The following is a 17,564-nucleotide window of genomic DNA, read 5'->3' on the forward strand; positions in this document are numbered from 1 at the left end:
GAAATGCAAGATGTGATGAAATTACTTTGGTACCAATGGAATGCACTAACGCCTGAGAAAGCAGTGTATGTAGATTGCCAAAAGGTGAAAGTTTTATAGTACTGAGATGTGAGATTCTGTGAAGACTTGCGTTTAGGAATTGTAACATAGTAGAGATCAAAGGGATTTGCACTGAGAAGTATCATAAACTATCCCTTCTCAGCTGGGAGGGTCTGTTTTTGACAATATTCCTTAAAACAGTTGCATTCATTGAAGCATTCTGGGTGAGAGACCTTGGATGGTTATGTACCATATAATGCAATTTTATACTGCATCATTCATCTTTTAAAGTGTGTCTGATTTGCTTCAAGGTGGATTTGTTGACCAGAAGTGTATGAAATGAGTTGTCGCAAAGTCTAGAATCTGAAGCAACAGTTTTCAGCTGTTATATACTTTACTGGAATCATCTTTGCTATGCGGACTGAGATAAAATGAAATAGGAGGATCCAAAAATGTTTCTCAGAGAATGTAGCCTCAGGGCCTTGGGGCTGTTAGTCCTCTTTTGTCTAAGAAATAGGTGCATGACTAGAGACTATTCTTTCTGTGACTTTTATTGCTGTGTTTAAGAAAGTAAGCCAGAAAGTAAGCCAGCACTCTCTCAAGAGTAGATTGCATTCCACTGCTGAGGTATTTTCTATTTGTATGATTGATAAGTTGCTTAACATTATGTAGGTTTAAGCTTTGTTGTGAAGTACAGTGACACTTGGTTGCCAGTTTTAGAATCATCTCAGAAGGAAACTTACAATTTCACTAAATCTTGGCTTTTGTCTTTTAGACATGCAGTCAGAAGGTGGATTAGTAGAAGGGTTATGGTATAAAAATCCACCAGCCTTTGTTTTCTCAGTTGTAATAACATTGCAGAGTTCATTACAACTAGGACAGTCGGATGACTGGAAAGGGGACTATATGATGATCATAAAATGTGTAATATATGAAAGCAACACCATTGTTTTCCTAAGTTTGCTCTAACTTCTTTCCTAGATACCTTTTTCCCTAGACATTGCCAACCATAAAGCCTCCCTGAATTGCAATATCATAATAACCTATATGACAACCACTGTATTTTAGCACCAGTTAGGTAATTGAGGGTGTGAGGATAATACTTTTGTGTCAATGACAAAGAAGCAAGAAATATCTGTGGGATGTAGTAAGGAGGAAAAGAACACGGGGAAGAAGCATCTAGACAAGAAAGGACAGCAGGAAATTTCCAGAACAAAAACATCTGAACATTATCATAGTTGCGTATAGCTAATTTGGAATATGTTGAACATTTGGATGCCTAGACTGTATCTTTCTTCATAGACAATGTATTGTTAACTATTAACCCCATTCTTCCTACACCCGCCTAGAACTGCTTTGCATATATTTCATGTAGTTTTCAGTTTTACCACAACTTTTTATTCCCGAGTAAAAAAAAAAAAAAAAAAATGCTCTTTTTTTTTTCTAAGATTACCACAAACAGGACTTGTTCCATGCATCATCACTTCTCTCTGCAGAAACGCATTTCCTTACTTTATTCCTTCATTATTCATTCTAATGTTATATAATGCTTAGACTGTAACACATTTTTTTTCTGTCTTTATAAGTTTCACCATGCATCTCCTCCATCCCTAAGTAGGCTAGCAGTACATTCCCATCAAGATCCAGTAGATGCACATCCCTCCACAGGGTATTAGCTTTCCCCTTCATGCTGATGTATTTGCTGCATAAGTGTGGTTAAAGGCTAAATAACTGGACCTTTGAGATTAATATATTTTCAGTCATTGAGTCTACATTCATTGATGGACCAAAAAAATGTAAATTGGCGCCCTGGGTGAAATGTTAGCAAGACCCCACATTCCCAAGCAGAGAGTTTCGTCCTTTATCCCAGTACTTAATGTAACTATTGCTAAAGCCACATCACTGCAAGGCAAGTTTGCACATCTCAACAAAGTAGTTCATCATTAAAGACGGTCTCAGACTGGTGGATAATGGCCTCCCAAACTGTAACGTCCTTACACCAAACTTTGCAACAAAGTTTTTGCAAAGGCTCGACTTCCCAACTTTTCTTATCCCATCTTAATTTCTTAAAGCCCAAATTGTTTGAACAATGTATAGTGGAATATAGGAGCCCATTGCCCGATCTTATTAGGCCTTCTTTGCCCTTCGAAAGGTGAGGCATGGTCCTACTTGCCCTTTAATGTGCATCTAATTCTTACTGTCTACATAGTGAAAAATAAAATAAAACTAGTCAATTCTTCTGTCACCTCTCTCACACAGCACCAATTCCTGACCGTGAATTAAACCAGGCACCCATTGTGGGCAGGCCAGACTCTCGACCATGTTCATTTCTGAACTGCTGAGTTTAATCTTTTGAGTCGCCCCATGCAATCTTTCATTAGTTTCACTTCCTTGATTTTTGAGTTCCTCATTAATGTCTTGAAATTCACTTACATTCTGCCTGCAGTCACAGTCTGCCTTTCAGCTGCCTTTGTGGCCACCTTGGCTTGCAAGTAGAAATTGTAAATGCTGCAAATTGAAAACAAAGCTTTTCTACAGAATCATGAATTAGCTTGGGAATTGTTGTCGAAGTTATATTGTAATCTAAACATATTTTAGTTAATACATATGAACATTCATCATATTTTATTAGCCTGGTAATTTACTTTCTTTGTATTATGTTTTTTACTTTGTTTCGAAGTCAAAAATACCTGTGAACAAATCCTATATATACAGCTTGTATCCCCCTTCATATAAATACCCTTCATTGTACACCTGAAATATGCTACTGTGCTGGACTTTAATTTCCTAGACAAGCATAAATGTTTTAACCATGTACATCTCACCTTCCTTTAATTTGTACACTACTATATTTTTCTCATATATATTCTGCATCATTTTATAGCTGCCCTTTGCACAATCTCTGTCCAATGGTCAGCAATAGCTAACTCTGAAATCAGCTGGACTTGGTAGTAAATGAGCAGGTAAGCACAATCCCTGTTGTAACTCTCCATATCTCTGCAGTCCTGAACAGCCTGCTTAAGTTGATCAGTACTATGTTGAGAAGCAGGTGCATTTAAATAAGTATAGGTAGATAGATAGATAGATAGATAGATAGATAGATAGATAGATAGATAGATAGATAGATAGATAGATAGGAAGTAGAAAATGCAGGTGGACTGACAGTGGTTGATGAAAGAAGACAAGAAAATCAAGTTCACACTTGGGACTTTCTATTGAGAAAAGTATACCAGTCAAAAGGGGATACTGATGATGTGGCAAACTTTAAGTAAATTATGCAGGACTAAGTGATGGATTAAACATAAATACTGATTTGCTTGTAAAATGTAGCCAGGGAAATGAAATAGAGAACATAAGGAGCTAACTAAGAGACTTGCACACTGACATATGACTCAGTACTCTCACAGAAGATAAGAAAACTCTGGGTGTTCTGAAAGAGAAGTGTACGAGTAATATGATTGCCAGTGGTCCAAATTCCATTTTTGAGAGACCAGGAAAGCAACAGACAAGATGTACAAATATGTACTAGTGCAAACATGTACTTTATTGTGAATGAGGATTGAGAGTCATTATACAGTTTGTTTCACAGTACTGGCAGCTTCTGGGTTAGAATAATAGTTAAAGGCATGGTAGGCAGTCTCCCCAAGGAAGTGTGGGAGGCCATTGCCTCATCTTGTGTGTTACAGTAAATGTGTATTTTAATAGTGGAGTATGTGAGTTTGACTGGAAAGGTCTGTGCATATGAAGGTGGGTTGTGTAGCTTTGGGCTTTGTGTACATTGTGTTAGAAGATAAATTATGATTGTATAGGGTTTGAAAGCACAATAGCTGTCTTAAAAAAATGTATTTGAAGTACACAGTTTCTGCAGACATGTATTATATCCATCCTGAATAACAGAATTTACTGAGTTCCAAAACTCCAATTCCTTTACCGAGAAAGCCTTTGCTCTTGTATCTTTCTTGTAACGTTATTTTTTAAGTTGGGGTATGAACTGGCTCCAAGGAGTTTGGTGGTTTCCTTGTGTAATTTCATGAAGCAGGTTATGGACAGTTCCTGAGAAAGATTACCTTCAGCCTGTAAGCCAGGGTCACATGCCAGCAGGACATGAATCCTGCATAAAGAATATAATATATCATGCATGGCATTGTCTTTAACAGATTCAAAAATGCAGATAGCCAAATCTTCTGAGGGTAGTATAGAGGTAAGTGATTTTGAATTGCTTCAATAGTGCAACAAACAGAAGGGCCATATTCTTGCAGAATCCATGCATTGTGTCTTTGCCTGCAGATTAATCATCTGTTGTAGGTAAAAAGAAAGGTGTAATTTTGTGTAGGCTTCAACTTGCTAAAGAAAACATTTGCAGTTGCTGTGATGACTTGGTCTTGAAGAATAATGTGGAATCTGGACATTTCACTGATGTGCTTAAATGTGATATTCTTGATGCTGGTGTCCCCATGGCCAGGTGATGCCAAGACTGAATTAGACCACTTTAAATCTGAACACCAGGTAAGTTGTTCTTCACAGTGATATCATTATTCAGGACAGAATCATTGACAACTGGGGAATCTGACAATGTACATTTGACAGATGAAGAAGAGATCACCTGTCAACACAGTAACAGTAACTCCGGTGCAGTCCAAATAAAAGTTGTTAGGAAAAAAAAGTGGTGTCCATTGGATGCATAACAATAATAGTAAGGGTACTATATAGACCAGCTGCAGGGTATGTCTGCATGTATTTTGGAGAAAGGGAAGAAAGAATTTTCTTACTTTTGCACTTGTTCAGGTGGTCCGTGAACTATAAGGAGATAAGCAGGACGAAGAAAATTTATTTTTTCCAGTAACATTTTGGTAGAATGTTTTGCTGAGGTCCACAAAACAGCTTAATTAAGGATACCTTCATTAGTTTTCCTGACTTTGGCATTAGGTAAGCAGGAGATGAGGTAGTTCTCAAGTTTCTAGGGCCCTGACCAAAATCATGTTGGTCCTATGAAAAGGATGCCACATGTTCCCATTTATTCATACAAGTTGATTAAGCATAAGTAAGCAGACCCCCCCACACACACTGCATGTAACAGCAGTCAGAAGCAAACAAATACAGTAAAGTGTATTTGTAAAATTGACTGACAATTTACTGAATTGGAGTGAAGTTTGTTAAAACACTGATAAGACAAAGAACACAACAAATTTGTTATGAAGCAAATAGCACTGATTTTTTGTTCAAGTTGACTTAAAAGCAGTCCATCGCACATTTATTCTATGCATGCCCGTTAATTAACTCTCATTTAAAATCAAGCAGTCCTAAAAGAATGACACATGTTGACTAATAACATGCCATATATAGTTCAGCACCTTCCCATAAGACATTACATCACACATTCAAATATATAAACTTTTACAAATCACAGAACAAGTGTTGATTTTATAGAACACGTATTGTTCATATCCAGCCTTTTAGCTATTTCAGGTATCACTTGCTATTTTGCATTTGCCGTAAGTGATCTATTCATAAAGTCACCAACTAATGGACTTTTTCAGTCTGCAGTATCTGATAGAAAATCCCTTCAGCTATGTGTTAAATAAAGCATCCATACCATTGTGATTCATTAGATCACTTAGATATTTTCAAAATTCTATTATGTAATTTAATTTTAGTTATTCCTGGATAAAATCTAAGTATGTGCAAGTCACAATATAATCAGAACTGAAGATTTAAAGATTTTTTTACTGCTGAAACCGAAACTGATTGTCCATTTTATGGTTTCTTAAATACGTCATTTCCTATCCATTTCAGGATGCTTAAGTACGTCATTTCCTATGCAGTGTAGTGTTCAGAATTAGCATTTCATTATCCTTTAGTTTGCTGTTCAAGCCATCAGATCTTTGATCTTTGGCCCTCTTGGGCCATCTTACAGACACCCCCTACTGGTGCATTGATATCTATAATACATTTCATGTTTGGTTGCACTGCATTTCTGTGCTGTAATGAACATATGGGCTGGCCCATTAAAACAAGAAATAACAACCCCATGGCACCTTCAGCTGCTTCAAGTATGAGTGGTCTGTTACCTACAGGGTATGTTTATGTTCCTGACAGGAAGTTGCATCATTGGCCACTTGCTGCTGGTAATATCAGGATTAAACTGTGCTACATAACTGTGAGACTGCACTCGGTGGTATGTATGACTGGATCTCCAGAATTGCACTCCGACATGCCTGCTTAACTCTGATATCATTTGTTATGTGTTTTGTTGTTCACCAGTACCAGCTTTCTACTGTGACACATGATCCACATCAGTTTTACTTTTCTGTGTTTCTGTGTTGTAAACGTTGCCGAGCTTCCTGTTTTGAGGCATCAGCCCTTTACAGTGCAGATGTCCTTCAAGGATGCATCTGCAGTCTTTACAAATGGGTTGTCCTATCGTCAGGCAGCCCCTCGGTCGGCCGGATTCCAAAGTCTGGGTCTGGCTTCGGCTGGTGTCGCACTTCACCCGACGTCATTGCGGCAGTCATTCGGGTATAAAGGCATCAGCCGATGCCATTTTCCTCAGTCTTTCTTGCCGCGTGGCGCCCGAAGCAGAAGCTGTTCGCAAGTGCCGGTCAGTCAGATCCAGAGATTACTACTACCGAATACTACTTCAAAGACTTCTATAAAGCTAAGTACCCCGTTGGGGACTCTTTCTTGCCTCAGCCGATGTCAGAGAAAGTTAATAACTGTTTATCTTGTGGGAAACAAATACCTCATAAAGATTTCCACTCCTATTGCATGCATTGTTTAGGCCCAGACCACGACGTAGCAGCTTGTCTAGCCTGTGCTTCTTTTAACCGACAGACGCTTAGATGTCGCTCGGACTTTGCTGAACAGATTTTCGGCTCCGATTTTGCCTACATTATGCCGTCGGATCCTCCGACTACGCAAATAACCAAAAAACGCAAAGAAAAGGACCGACACTCGCGGTCCGCAGTTTCGGCCGAAACCGCGGTTAAGCAAACCACGAGTGTCTCGGTTTCGGCCGAAACCAAGCAAGCGGTTCTTTCTTCAGCCGATAACTTGCTTTCTACCGAGGCCTCTTCTAACCTGGTAGAAACGGCTTCTGAAATCCAACCTTCTGTTGTGATTTCACAGGCTTTATCAGACACCATTCCCCTAGATATTTCTACCCCTGCACGTGGAGCTGCTAGGCCTCCTCCATCTATGTCTATTAAGGCCTTTGCCAGGGCTAAAGCAGCCAAAGCATCAAAACCTGTGCCTGCCAAGCCCCCCTCTCACAGGCCCAGCACCAGCTCCCATATGCTTTCTTTGGCAGAGGATCTCATCTCTTTAATTCGTGGAGCCCAGCCTCATCCAGACAGGGCCTCTCTCCCTCCTCCAGAAAAGAGGCCTAGAGCAGAGCCCCCTGAACCAGTAGCCACAGATGATTCCTCTGATGACTCAGAACACACAGACCCTCCTGAGGCTTCTTATTCTCCTTACGAAGACTCTGATGCCGAGGAGTCCATCCCTTCAGCCTCTCCTCCTGAGGAATTTTCCTTTGGGGAAACCTTGCATGCTATGAGGGAACAATTTCAGTGGCAGGGCCAAGATTTCTCAGACTCTAGAAAAAGGCTTAGGACCTTTCTACATTTGCCACAGCATAGGCCTTTAGCTATACCTCCAGTTCTATCTGTTGTTGATGATGCATTTAATGATGCTTGCACTGCTCCTGATACTTTACCTCCGGCTCCTGCTAAGCCCGATAGGTACTACAGGGTCCCGGACACTCATCACCACTTATATAAGGCTCCTTTTGCAGATCCAGAGACTATCTCCCAGAGCCCTAAAGCTGTAGCAGCTACTTCTTCTAAAACCCCTACGCTCTGAAAGGGAATCCAGGTCCTTAGAGAGATGGGGTAAAAAAGTTTACACCTCTTCTACTTTGTCAGCTAGAGCTTTGAACTGCCAATTTCATATGATTCAATATCAAGAATTTATGCTTGACCAGTTGACTAAAAAGCTGTCCTCTGAAGAATCTTTAGATAAAAAGTATGTTCAAGAAATGTTACATAACATACAGCAGGTTAGTAACTATTCTTTAAAATGTGGCTATGATGCACTGGAGGCTTCCTTTAGATCAGCCATGACTGGCACAGTTATCAGGAGACATGCATGGTTGAAAGAACAGGCATTACCAGACCATGTCAAATCTAAGCTTTTGGATGCACCTATGGACAAGGTCAATTTATTTGGTGCCCCCGCACAGCAGGTACTAAAAAAGATGGAAGAGAAAGCAGAATCTGTGCAAACAGTGAAAGATTTCTTACAAGTTCAACCTCCAAGGTTTAGCAGGAACTGGCCCTCCAAGAATTGGTCCTTTCCGGACTCCTCTAAGGCACAAAGAGGCAGGAATAGGCGCTCAGAGGCAGAAACCAATCCAGGGTGCCTACAGGGTCGCCAGTGGCAGGGTAACAACCAACGAGGCACGGATACAGCCACCACCACTACAACAACTCAATCACAGTGACTTGGCAGTGGCACCGCCTACCAGGGAACAACTAGAAGCACCCTTAGGCAGAAAGCTAACATTATTTTCAAGAAACTGGCACTGCATTACAAGAGAAAATGGATTTTGCAGACTATAGACAAAGGTTACAGGTTCCATTTCCATACACTACCAGGAAAGAGAGGAATGCCAAACCTACCACCTTCTCAAAGGGCAGAAGCTCTAAAACAAATATCTCAATTATTAAGAATGAGAGCTGTGGAAAAGGTACCATTTACGGAGCAAGGAAGGATTTTACTCCAGGCTCTTCCTGGTACCAAGAAAAGAAAACAAATGGAGGCCTATTCTAGACCTGTCCGCTTTAAACACATTCCTCATTGTTCCAAAATTCAAAATGCTGACCCTACAGCAGCTTCTTCCCATGCTGGGCAAGGAGTCTTGGCTGGTAACTCTAGATCTCAAGGAGGCATACCTGCACGTCCCCATAAGACCAATTTGCAGAAGATACCTCAGATTTCTTGCAGGATCAGAGCATTATCAATTCTCAGCATTGCCCTTTGGCTTATCTACAGCCCAGAGTGTTCACGAAATGCCTGGCATCAGTAATCGCTCATTGCAGACTTCAGGGAATTCAAATCTATCCCTACCTGGACGACTGCCTGATACAAGCGGACAACAAAACAAACTAACAGAAGACTTACAAAGAGTCATCTACCTGCTGCAAGCCCTGGGATATGCAGTCAATACAAAAAGTCAAGGCTGATTCCATCCCAAAGAATAACCTTTCTGGGTGCAGAATTGGACACATCAAAACAAATGGCATTTCTAACTGCAGAAAAGAAAGAGCAACTTCCTCTCTACTTCTTGGCATTAACAAAGCAGAGCCATCTAACTGCAAGAAAAGTGCTACAAGCTCTAGGCTTCATGGCATCCTGCATAATACTGGTCCCTCATGCCAGGCTGCATATGAGAAAGCTACAGTGGTACCTAAAGAATTTGTGGTCTCAGCACAAGCACAGCCTAGAAACCAAAATTCCAATGATCCCATGCCTAAAGCAAGAGTTCTTATGGTGGGCTCAGGCCTGTCAATCAAACACAGGACTGCCCTTCTGCAAAAGTCAACCAAGACAAACCATCACGACAGATGCCTCAGACCTCGGTTCCTTGTCACACATGATGGGCAAGTGCATTCAAGGCCTATGGACTCAAGACCAGCTGCATCTGCACATAAATCTAAAAGAAATGATGGCAGTAAAATTGGCAATCCAGGCATTCAGACCTTTTCTCCAAGAAGGCCAGTTGATGATAAGGACAGACAACACCACAGTTATGTGGTACATCAACAAACAGGGAGGCACACACTCATACCCTCTATGCCGGCTGGCACTGGACCTATGGGATGTGGCGCTGAGCTACAACATTCAGTTACAGGCAATTTATGTACCAGGGAAGGAAAACATTCTAGCAGACATATTAAGCAGAACTACAACAGATGCCCACGAATGGATGCTGCATCCGGACATCTTCAAAACCATCACAAGAGAATGGGGATTACCACAAATAGACTTGTTTGCATCCCCATTCAATCACCAGTTGGAGAAATTCTGCACAAGGACTTACCACCCACTTGCTTGGAAGGTGGACTCCCTATCCTTCAGTTGGAAAAGCCTGACAGCATACGCATTTCCACCACTTCCTTTCATGCACAAGGTGCTTCTCAAGATCAAAGAGGAATGTCCGAGGATCATTCTGATAGCCCCAGACTGGCCAAGACAGCATTGGTATCCACTGCTGAGGAGCATGTCCCGGGAACAAATATGGACACTGCCCCTGATCCCATTACTGCTGACACAGAACAACTACAACATCCTGCATCCAAACCTAAAAACTCTGCAGCTAACTGCCTGGAACATTACATAACAGCAGTTAACCCAGATTTATCCCAAAGGGTTAAAGACATAATCCTGGAGGCTCGTAGACCTTCAACAAGAAAGAATTATGCAGCAAAATGGAAAAGATATCTCATCTGGAGTACTGTAAAGGGGCAAGATGTGACACTGGTGAACATCGCCAACATCCTGGAGTACTTGGCGGAGCTCTTTCATACAGGCCTGTCCTATTCCTCCATCAAGATACATGCATCAGCTATTTCAGCAGAATACAGCTTGGATCCTCCTGTCTTCTCGCATCCTCTGCTCAGACAGTTTCTGAGAGGAATTAAAAATGTAAAACCTCCCAGGAAACCTCCATTGCCAGCATGGGACTTGAACTTTGTGCTAGAAAAACTGACTCTACCTCCTTTCGAACCAGCAGCTACAGCAGAATTGCAATACTTATCCTGGAAGACTGCTTTCCTGCTGGCAATAACTTCAGCAAGAAGGGTCTCTGAACTACAGGCATTAATGGCAGTACAACCCTTCCTGATCTTCCATCAAGCTAGAGTGTCCTTGAGAACAAATCCTACATTTATGCCTAAGGTGGTATCCAGAGTCTCTTTAAATCAGGCTATCCACCTTCCTACATTCTTCCCCAATCCACAGAACAGGGGAGAAAAGCTCTTGCATACCTTGGATGTACACAGACAATTACGCTACTACCTGGACAGGACAAAAAACAATAGAAAAACTGACCAGCTTCTGGTAGCATATGCAACAGGAAAGGAAGGAAAACCAATTTCTAAACAGACAATCTCCAAATGGATAGGAAATTGCATTAGATTTTGTTACTCCTACCATGGAAAGAAAACTCCAGAGAACATCAGGCCTCACTCCACAAGGGCTACAGCCACTACCACAGCTTTCTTACGAGGAGTGGCTACCAAGGACATTATAGAGGCTGCTACTTGGACCTCCGTGCATACATTTGCCAAGCATTATAATTTACCTCTATACTCTAGATCCCGTGCTGGTTTTGCCACTGCTGTTTTGCAAGGGATGCTGACTACACCATAATCTATTCTCATTTCCTCCTCCCCTAGTCTAGCTATGGTATTCTACCCATTTGTAAAGACTGAGACTGCAGATGCATCCTTGAAGGACATAGTACAGTTTTGTACCTACCATAAATGTAGATGTCCGAGAGGAATGCATCTGCAGTCAGGATTACCCACCCTCCTTCCCCTCTGAGGTACTCCTAGGGTACTAACCAATCTTCAGCTAGCTTGGGGGGGATCTATTATGGTGTATTTGTTTGTATATATGTACATACATGCTTATTTTGTGTGTTTGCTCTCTACTATTTGGAAACTTTGGCATTTATCCAAATTTAGCCATCCAAGAGGGCACCTGGCATCTGGGGCAAGAAACACTGAGGAAAATGGCGTCGGCTGATGCCTGTATACCCGAATGACTGCCGCAATGACGTCGGGTGAAGTGCGACACCAGCCGAAGCCAGACCCAGACTTTGGAATCCGGCCGACCGAGGGGCTGCCTGACGACAGGACAACCCATTTGTAAAGACTGCAGATGCATTCCTCTCAGACATCTACATTTATGGTAGGTACAAAACTGTACTTTCATCTCCATGAATCCCATACTGAGTTGGCCCAGCCAGAACCCAGACCTAAATCCAACAGAAAATCTGTGGGGTGACCTGAACAGGGCTGTGCACAGGAGATGCCCTCGCAATCTGCCAGATTTAGAGTGCTTTTGCAAAGAAGAGTGGGCAAATATTGCCAAGTCAAGATGTGCCATGCTGAAAGACTCCCCAAGAAGACTGATGCTGTAATTAAATCAAACGGTGCTTCAACAAAGTATTAGTTTAAGGGTGTGCACACTTATGCAACCAGATTATTGTATGTTTTTTTATTTTCTTCCCTTGTATATTTGCCCACTCTTCCTTGCAAAACCGCTCCAAATCTGTCAGATGGCGAGGACATCTCTTGTGCACAGCCCTCTTCAGGTCACCCTACAGATTTTCTATTGTGTTTAGGTCTGGGCTCTGACTAGGCCATTCCAAAACTTTAATTTTCTTCTGGTGAAGTATTCTTCTGTTGATTTGGATATATGCTTGGGGTCATTGTCATGTTGAAAGGTGAAATTCCTCTTCATCTCTTTCTAGAAGATGCCTTAAGGTTTTGGGCCAAAAGTGACTGGTATTTGGAACTGTTCATAATTCCCTCCACCTTGACTAAAGTCCCAGTTCCAGCTGAAGAAAAGTAACCCCAAAGCATGATACTGCCACCACCATGTTTCACTGTGGGGATGGGTGTTCCTTAGGTGTTGCGAAGTAGTGTTTTTCTGCCAAACGTACCTTTTGGAATTGTAGCCAAAAAGTTCAACCTTGGTCTCATCAGACCATAACACATTTTCCCACATGTTTTTGGGAGACTTGATGTATTGTTTTGCAAATTTTAGCTGTGCCTGAATGTTTTTCTGTGTAAGAAAAGGCTTCCGTCTTACAACCCTACTCCATAGTCCAGACATATAGAGAATACGGGAGATTGTTGTCACATGTAGTACACAACCAGTACTTGCCAGAAATTCTTACAGCTCCTTCAGTGTTGTTGTATGTCTCTTAGCAGCCTCCCTGACCAGTTTTTATCTTGTCTTTTCATCAGTTTTGGAGGGACGTCCAGTTCTTTGCAACGTCACTGTTGTCCCATATTGTCTCCACCTTTTGATGACTGTCTTCACTGTGTTCCATGGCATATCCAATGCCGTGGAACTTTTTTTTGTACCCTTCTCCTGACTGATCCCTTTCAACAATGAGATCCCTTTGATGCTTTGTAAGCTCTGTGCAAACCATGACTTTTGCTGTAGCAGGCAACTGTGGGGTTAATCAGAGTCTCTTAAATTGATGGCAGGTGTGTACCCAAGAAGATTGAATGCTGTAATTAAATCAAAAGGTGCTTCAGCAAAGTATTAGTTTAACGGTGTGCACAGTTATACAACCAGCTTATTATACGTTTTTTATTTTTTATATTTTTTCCCTGACAGATTTGTTTTTCAATTGAAAGGTGGAAAATTTTGAAATGATTTATTGTGGTCTGAATTTTTATATCCACTGTATGTTTAGTATTCTGATACTGAGTTTGAACTAAAATAGAATTATGTTGTTAATCGGGTAAACTCACTAGGCCACATCACCTTAGCAGGCCAGCCAGGGAGTTATATCTGATTAAGTGACTTGCTCAGAGTTGCACAGCAGGAGAAAGGAAATTCAAACCTCTGTCTACAGGATGAAGTACATTAACTGTTTGAACGCTTTCTTCTATTGACTAAACCACCATGTAATCATTCATACGTGTAGTATGCTAAATAGGGCTGGTACATGCAGACACAGCTTGTCAGGACTAGAAGCTAGAATGTGCTAGTGTATACCATATGGCAGTTCATACAGAGATGAGTGGCTCAGCATGAATAGCTGTGGAAATGCATTTCAGAGACACCTGTACAGTGTACCATGGTGCCATGGCTGCCATGTGGCACTGAGTTACAAAGCACTTCATGGGGTCACCAAATGCCACTGAGCTGTAAGTGCAGCAATGTCAGCATTACAGTGATGCCACTCCTTATGTAAGCCTCCCTTGAAATACACACATCTCTGTATATGTAAGTGGGTGTGCATGCATGCACATATATATGTATGTGTCTCTGAATGTGTTTAAAGCTATGTGTACATTTATGTGATTGTAGTACACACACACACACACACACACATACACATATATATATATATATATATATATATATATATATATATACACACACACACACACACACACACACACACACACACACACACAACATACATATATATATATGTGTCTGGGTGTTAGTTAATTAAATGTGTGCTAGGTCGACAGATGTCTAGTTAAATGCTTATAGTCGACTAGGCAGTTAATCGACAGGTGTACGAGACTGCACAAATTCAGAGGTTGGGAAAGTTGTCCTTACACTAACTCCGAAACTGCACAAACTCAGAGTATATGATTAGCAGGGGTGTGTAGGGTCTGGCGGGGTTTGCCCCCTGAATAAAAATGACTATATTGATTTCTTTTATTAAATTTGTGCAGAGTATATTCTTCAGTTTTGTGTTTTGTTGATAGGTGAGATCTGAGTGCGGTTCAGAACAGTATAACTGTGGTATAAGGATTAAGGGGTGTAAGATTGTAGGTTTTCTTGTATGTTTTGATATTCGTTTGTGGTTATTTTTTTGGCAGCTTTCCTTATGTGAAATCAATGGACAGAGATGTAAGAGAGATTTCCTCGGGATGTATTTAATGGTGGGAATGTCGAATGTGCAAGGGGTCTTCATACCACAAATACTAATATGTATTCTTTGTATGCAGTAGTAGATATGGATTAAAGATCATAGTGTTCTACCTCACTGCATATTAATAGTCTCATCCCTGTTTAAAACAATGTAAAATAGCATGTTTCTTGCAATGCATTTAGTGTGTACAGAATGCAGTTTCATTCCATCTTGTAATTGCATTCATTTCTATGTCAGCTTTTCTCTGCAGGACTCCACTGGAAAGAGGCTTTTGTCCAGATGGACTGTCTTAGGTAAAACAAATAATAATAAATAAACAAACAAAACAGGTTTATATGTTTTTATGACCTGGACACTGTGTATTTTTTGATGCAACAGTTTTTGATATACTGGCAAGTTGATGTTATATGTAATAATTTCTGCTCTCTCTCTCTCTCTCTCTCCAACGTCTTTCAGTTACTCCCATTAGGGGTCGCCACAGAGGATCAGCGGTCCACAGATTGATTGGCAGTGGAGTTTATACAGTGTTGAATTGCCAGCCCAGCACCCAGCCTTCACAGAACACACACACACACACACACACACACACACACACACACACACACACACACACACACACACTCACTCACTCACCTACTGCATGTCTTTAAAACTCACTCAACCACAGGGAGGACATGCAGACTCCACACAGAAGGCTCTGCAGTCGAGAATTGAACCAGAGAACCTCTTGCTGTGAGGCGACAGTGCTAACCACGGCCTATATATATTGGTGTGTGCATGTTTAGAATGGTCATCTGGTTTTGCACTGATTTGGGTCTCGATCACAGTTCATCAAGCCCTGATTCCTCAACTTCTAAGGCACAAAGAACTGTAAAACCAGTACTTGCCCCCCCCCCCCCCCACACACACACACACACTGGACCCACGCTTATCATCCATTCTTGTGACTTGAGTCAATGAATTTTGAGTTTTATCTTACCTTATGTTTTCATGTAAGAGCATTGTAACCGAATGCTTGTGAATGCAGGAGAGCAGGTTTTACTTAAGCCTAGAGGGAGGGTTGTAATATACTGTCAGGCTATAATCAGGTTCCTTACTCATTTTGGATGAATGGTTGTGTTAATCAGAATATTTTGATGCCTTATGAATTGACTTATATTGGTAACCCATTTATAATTAATAAAAGAACTGGCCCAAGAGATGTATCCTGAAATATAAACCATGTTTACTGTCTGTTTAGGAGAATTCCCATTGCATCTTTGCAAATGCCAGAAATCCAGCTGATAAGATAATTATCACACCTTATTGATTTAATTTACTTATCAATCTGTTCTGTAAAATCTTACTGAAAATCTTTAAATAAGCCAAAGATGCTATTGGGCCCTTTAGGAAAACAGCAACCTGATTGGTTCTGAATGACTTACATTTACAGAAACCTTGCTGGTTTGTATCACTGATTCACTTTCTGACAAATGGGTTTTCTCTTTGTTCATTAGCAGAGACATGTAGCAAGATTGCATGACAACATAAAGCAGAATTATTATTTTATTATGTTCTAATTATTCTCTATTTCCATATCTGCTTTCAGAGGTTGATATAGGTAGCTCAAATGCTGTATGGGTCATGCAGTATATCTGGGAAGGGTTTTATGTGGTATATGTCTACATAATGGTATAGAAACAGAAGTAATATTTGGGTACTGCAACTAGTAAGCAGTACACATAGCATTATCTGAATTCTGGTGTGTCATTGGAAGATGCTATTTGCAGGTTTATTGAATCAGCTGATTATTGAACCATGGGACATTATCAGAGAATATTGGCCTAGCTTTAGTCACACACACAGTCCAGTCACCTCCATTTAATGTGTTTTATTTTCCAGCAATGCTCTGGAACAGAAGTGTCTGCATATTGCTGGCAGGTAACAGTGTTGATTAATAGAACCATGTGTGTTACATAATAATTAGATAGTACAGAACCCTGAGACTGAGAGTTGCTTATGCGTACTTGAAGTCTCAGAGGCTATCTCCCCGCTGTTTTCATATTTGGGGTATCACTCAGCCTGTTATCCCATTGACTTTTAGAGAACCAAATTCTTCAGAGATATTCCAAAAGGTACATAAACAATGTCTAACTTTCCATATTGTGTTACTGCCTTGCTTTTAGTTTGCTCCTTATGCCTCAGCCTGAGCACACCAGCTTTGGTTTTCCACAGTAAGAGCCTCGGTGCACAGTCTTTTGGATATAATGTTTCATAGATGTTAAGTCCTAACTCTTTCTCTTGTTTATTTAAGGGTAGCTCTTCTCCCCATCATTGAATCTGTAGTTTCAGGTCTCGATTACTTAAATGCATACTTTTTCCTGTATTTGCAATGAATTTCTTTTGCTCTTTGAGTAGTCTTTTGGTGTGTATAGGTCCTGTCTAATGTTTTCTGCTATGTGTTGACCACCATTTACAGATGACTGTGTCTCCTAAAACAAAGCACTGCTTCTACTCTAGACCCTTTGCAGTGCTGCTCAAGAAAACACTAAAAAGGTCTAAGCCCACCAATACTGAAGGGGAAAGAACCAGTATCACTAATACTGAAACTCTCCATTGGTTGCTTCCATTTCTTTAGCCTGGCCTGGAATAGGTCCTCTTTTGCCATTTTTTTTTCCTGCTCAGTCATTTTATAATAAGTTAATTACATCATGTCAGATTCTGATAGTATGCATTTGAGTAGCTAGATATGTTAAACCTTTTCAGTAATTCTGGAATAAAATAAAGACATAAATAAGTAGGCAATGTGTGTTCTTAATCGTCTGTTCTCCAAGAATGCCATCTTTTTAGC

At 40.7% G+C, this 17,564-nt stretch overlaps 1 protein-coding gene across 6 annotated transcripts in view; it reads left to right on the top strand.

Moving 5' to 3' along the window:
• The window catches only part of ATP11A (ATPase phospholipid transporting 11A), a 1,534,794-nt gene that overhangs the window by 533,012 nt on the left and 984,218 nt on the right, over nucleotides 1-17,564 (top strand). The window lies entirely within an intron of this gene.

Source organism: Protopterus annectens, chromosome 5.part0 (assembly GCF_019279795.1).
Source record: "Protopterus annectens isolate FY-2018-M chromosome 5.part0, PAN1.0, whole genome shotgun sequence".
NCBI classification, from domain to species: domain Eukaryota; kingdom Metazoa; phylum Chordata; order Ceratodontiformes; family Protopteridae; genus Protopterus; species Protopterus annectens.